This window comes from Salvelinus sp. IW2-2015, linkage group LG22, assembly GCF_002910315.2.
Source record: "Salvelinus sp. IW2-2015 linkage group LG22, ASM291031v2, whole genome shotgun sequence".
NCBI lineage: Eukaryota > Metazoa > Chordata > Actinopteri > Salmoniformes > Salmonidae > Salvelinus > Salvelinus sp. IW2-2015.
This window is the reverse complement of record NC_036862.1, coordinates 4,821,798-4,826,797: the sequence shown is the minus strand read 5'-3', so window position 1 is coordinate 4,826,797 and position 5,000 is coordinate 4,821,798. Positions and strand designations below refer to the sequence as shown.

Below are 5,000 nucleotides of genomic sequence, written 5' to 3'. Positions count from 1 at the left end.
CGAGATCTTTTTCTTAAAAAGCTAAATGCATTGGTTTTAATATCTCTTTATTTCCTATCTCTAGCATTGGTTTTAATTTCTCAATATTTCCCATCTCTGCTGCTACTCTTCGGTACTCTAGTGTTTTAAGTGCTAAGCCCAACGCCACTCCACAATCTCCTCTAATTGTATTTGCACACCATTCTACTCTTCAAATACAGATATCCCATGATTTATTCATGCTAGTAGGCCTACAGTACGTACATCCGAACTATGTGTATGATGTTTAAAGCTACCATTCATTCAGTCCAACACTCATTCACCGGTAAGTGATTCAGCCTGTAACTCGTTCAATTATTTTCAATATCAACCTTGACCCTGAACTTTATCTTGACATCGACATATAGATCTTTTTTTATTTTTTTATTGTATCATCAGCTACTGCTGAGATGTCTCAGAACATCGGGAAAGAGCACACTGTAAAGCATTATGACAGACAGACTCACCCTTTCCAAAATGATGTGGGACATTGTTGCGTTAGCGTCCACAATGATGGTGGCAGTCTTGTCATCGCGAATCTCCTTGAGAAGGGGTGTGGGATCCTGGCTGTCATCCAGCATGCGAACCGATAGTGTCTCCTTGGAGATGAGGAACTGGCGTAACAGTCTCTCCAGATTTAATAAGCCTGTGGGGACAGGGACGAAGAMAGTGATRTTATTATGAGCAGGTAGACAATGAATCTCCTAAGGGTAAACTGTGATGAATTTCTGAGTATTAAAGTCACATTTCTGAGAACTAGCACTGACAAGTCAAAAACGACCAAAAAATGTAATTGAATAAGTAAAAAAAAATACAAAATACGTCATTTTGTGTGAGAAACACCATATTCATAAAAAAAACTGCGAATCGATATTGTCGACCGGTCCCCGAAAAGAGAATGTTCTTTTTATGCCTTGTTTGTCAATAACACGGTCATTAAAATCCTTCCCACCTAAAATAATTCAACTGATGACCTGTAATTACAGCTAATTGTAAAGTAATTAATTGCTAGGTGATATTTTTAAACACCATCTCCAGCATTTAGTTCTCAGAACCTGCTTCAAAGAGATTGGATACGGGTTAATTATAAGTGGGTAATGAATATGTTTCCAGTGGCACTTTACTGAACTTGTAATACAATTACAATACAACAGAGACCAAGCTTAATTCGTAGTAGAAAAAGCTATTTTGATAAGAGTTCATTTGCTGTTTTTTTTTCTCTCCTCCCTTTGATATTACGTTACATACGTGCATAGGTGTCAGAACATACAGTACATTACAATACAACTTAATCCAGCATTGATCATAGTAGAACCCATTGACATAGAATCATTGTTTTCTTCCTTTGGTTACATGCAGTAACAGCAGCAGCTGTTCCTAAGGCATTGCGGGTTCGAACTCATCGAATCCTAATGCCTTTAATGGTTTGTTTCTCCTAGAAACAAACATCATCAGCGATGATGCCTGTCAGCTCCGTTACCTGTCGAGTTACCCAGCATATCTGTGATGAGCCTTCTAAACCTGCTCAATCTTCATTCCCTGCTTGCAATTTCACATTTAGTACGTTACATAAGACGGCACACTGCGCTGCTCAGTGTTCACAGCAGGAGTTGCCCTGATGTGAGGAGAAAAAAGGAGTTGCCCCTCCTTTAATTCCCTTGCATTCAACCAGTGGGGAATACATTTCCATTTGGTGTCTAGGCTGTGCATGATTCAAAGCGACATAAATAAAAAATGGAGTATGTACGTGATGTCTTCATTTCACAATCTCTTTTGAGCAGCCACGTCGCTTCAACGTTTCAGGCTTTTTGAACCCGTGCTAATGAAAAATAACATTGTTATTCTCAAACGGGGAGGCACTGTTTCTCGGTTAGCCGTGGAAAAAGGGAGACCGTTGAAGGTTAGAGACGTGTGAAGTCTGTTTGCTTTGTGGAGGCTGTGCTGCTGCTGCTGCCTGCAGTAGTTGGTTTGTGATACTACAATGTTGTAGGTACCTCATTGGCATGGGCCACACACACTGTAGCACTGCCTGACGCTGCTTCTCAGGCAGACAGATAAAGGTAGGGCCTGCCACTCAGTCCGGGCAGCCAGTCACTTCCCCCTTTCACAGGCCGTCACATTTCACTGGGCTCTCAAAGCCCCGACTCTCATTTACCTTCCTGCACACTGTGCCTCTATGCAAATACACTGCTCAGCCAGGACCAATGACAGGTCTGTGCTGTGTTGCCAGTGTCAACACAGCACTCAACTGGCTGCACACCAGTCTGTTGGACYGGGCTGCTGGACTCCTGCTGTCCGGGAACCCTGTACTCTACAACCGAATGGGTGCAGTTTGCAGAATTTCATGGCATTTCACAGTAAAAGATGGATATACATTTTAAACAGGCCCGAACCCGAATGACCATGATTAATCAGGTGATTTAAGCGATTGACGGGCGGATGGAAGAGAGTTAAATTACTTCAATGTAGTTTTCCCTCCAGACCGGCAGCATTTGTTAACTGGAGTGCTTGGGATAGGACAGGTGCTAATGTCTAGGCATTGGAAGCGTGTCAGTACATGAACTTACCCTAACCGGAATATGACCACACAGATCAAAAAGTCGATAGTCTATCGCTCTCTCTTATATAAACAGTTCAGCGTGTCACTAGAGCTCTGTAATGGGCAAGGACGGGGAATTTGGGACGCTGTGGGTCTGAGTGATCCTTTCTCATCGTTCCCCGTTGAAAGGGATCTTTCATCCATCTCTCATCCTGGTAGACGAGCAAACAGCTGACCAGGGCTCTCCTCTGATTTGTTCTCATTAGACACCCCCTCCCAGGGAAAGCCAATGGAGGAAGCTCACTCTCATCCCTCTGTTTAGAGCCTTTGGTGGAGCCATATTTTCTCCACAGTTTCCTCACTTACTGATTGATGTCTTTCAGTAGGGAGGAAGTGCAACAGAACTGACAGCACAGCAACTATTCATTCTGATGGGGAGAATTAAGGTTGGCTGACGTCTGCTGTTACTGGAGCTGTAAATATATCATAATCCGTATTGAAACAATCTTTGAATGTCATCACGTCGGGAGGATTGCTCAGCTTGATCCCCAGACAACAAACAACAACAAGTCATTGCCGGTAACCGGCTAAATCACTTCATCACCCCAGTTAACCGGTYYGTCTTCCCACAGAGTTTATTCATCCAGCTCTCTCCGGAGACAGAGAGACATTATTTTACTTGATCAACTTTAATTACAGATTACTCATGACATTTTCCGAGCAGAGAGTCGAATCGTTGAGCAAGCATATCCTATAATTGTTCCTCTCCAAGGAGACACAAACATCTACCTTGACAGTTGGAGAAAGAMCAGAACTTTGGCGTGTGTGTGCCTTTAAAACATCTGGTCTAACCTCTCTCAATAAAAAACATAGGGAGTTGGTTGCTAAGGTGCATGTCATCCGAGAAGTCATTTCAGGTTTTACTATCAAAGGGTACTATTTGCCTTACTTCTAGCTCATTCAATTCAGACAATAAAATGCTACGTTAGGTGATTCATAACATAAGATGTTGTGTTGACCAGGATGCCCCCCACCCCCCTGTCCCCGCTGGTCTTGTCTGAGCCAGTCCCCCAGAAATAGAGTGTGGGTGATCTGTCACCTCCCACCTGTCTGCTGCCCACCAGCTGACCTCCCATGCACAAATCTCCCTGTTAACAAAGTGTTCCCCTCTCCCACACAGTCTCCTCCACCCCTGCGGCTAGGTTCTCTATGTCCTACTGTACTACTCCATGAGTGCAGTGACTGCACACACAACTACACGGCCATCGATAGCGGTAGGCAGGTTAGCCAGATTAATGGGTGTCCTTCTTTGCGCTAGCTCAACACTCCTTCCACTCCTGCCCCTCTTTCTCTCTCTCTCTCTCTCTCTTGCTCTCTTGCTCTCTCTCTCTCACTCTCTCTCTCTCTCTCTCAGCCAGGAAGCCAGGGGCAGGCTGGGAAATATTCATGACTCGGCCGCGCTCTATTAGGCTGTCACCGGCCACTGTGATTAATGAGGCCAGTGCCGACCGTCACGGGGCCTCTGCCAGCCAGCTAACGCTACCGCGGCTACTGCTACTGCTGCTACAGCACATTGCCGAGCCCAAGCCGTCATTGKTATTTTACAGTGGCGCTGCGGAAGGGGTCACATAGCAGGGCAATCACTACAACCCGTGTCATTTCCAGACAACCTCTCCCTCTGCCCCTACGTGCAATAGCAGTAGTATGGTTAGATCCCCTCCCTCAGCTAAAGTGACTGGCATCCTCCTGTCGAGGAAGGGAAGGGCCATGCTCCCCCTCAGCAGCCTTATCGATTCCCCCTTAGCCCACACTGACACAGGCAGGATCTCATACAGAGCCATATTTAACAGGACATTTTAAAGTTTGAGGTTCCTCTCTCACACAGCTTGTTGATGGTGAGATCGYGGCCCTTCATGGAAATGTCAATATTTCCCAGCGTTTCGTAACTCTTGCGAGGCACGGAACTGTCATGTGTCTGTGGGCTGATTAGCAACACCGTTTGATGAGCTCTCCGTTAAACGGCAGATTGACAGCAACAGGCATAAACACCAAGTGGAAAATAACAGCTAATTAGCTAGTTTTGACACTGGCAGTCATTGTCAAGAATCAAAGTCCAGGCAGTTCTGAGTCACTAAGGTCTTTAGCTGTTGGTGGGCGGTTTTTTTTCTCCCTCCACTTGTCTTCGTTGTTATCTCTGTTTCTCGGGTAACACCTGTCGTCAAACTGGTTTGGCTGAGCATAAACGTCAACCATTATTTTCTGAAGTTGGTTGGGAGAGTTGTGTGAGGGGGGGTGATGGTTGAGGAGAGGGTGGGCTGGGGGGGGGGGGGGGGTCGTGCCAGCTGACACACCTCGGGTCTAATCGAGAGAGTGAAATCCAGTCCGCCACACTTCAAAGCCCTAAGCTGATTAAGGGCCTGTAGCAGGATGGGGTCAATGTGAC

The 5,000-nt window shown here is 45.5% G+C and overlaps 1 pseudogene; it reads right to left on the bottom strand.

Moving 5' to 3' along the window:
* The window catches only part of LOC111949699 (glutamate receptor ionotropic, kainate 4-like), a 182,280-nt pseudogene that overhangs the window by 129,198 nt on the left and 48,082 nt on the right, over positions 1 to 5,000 (bottom strand).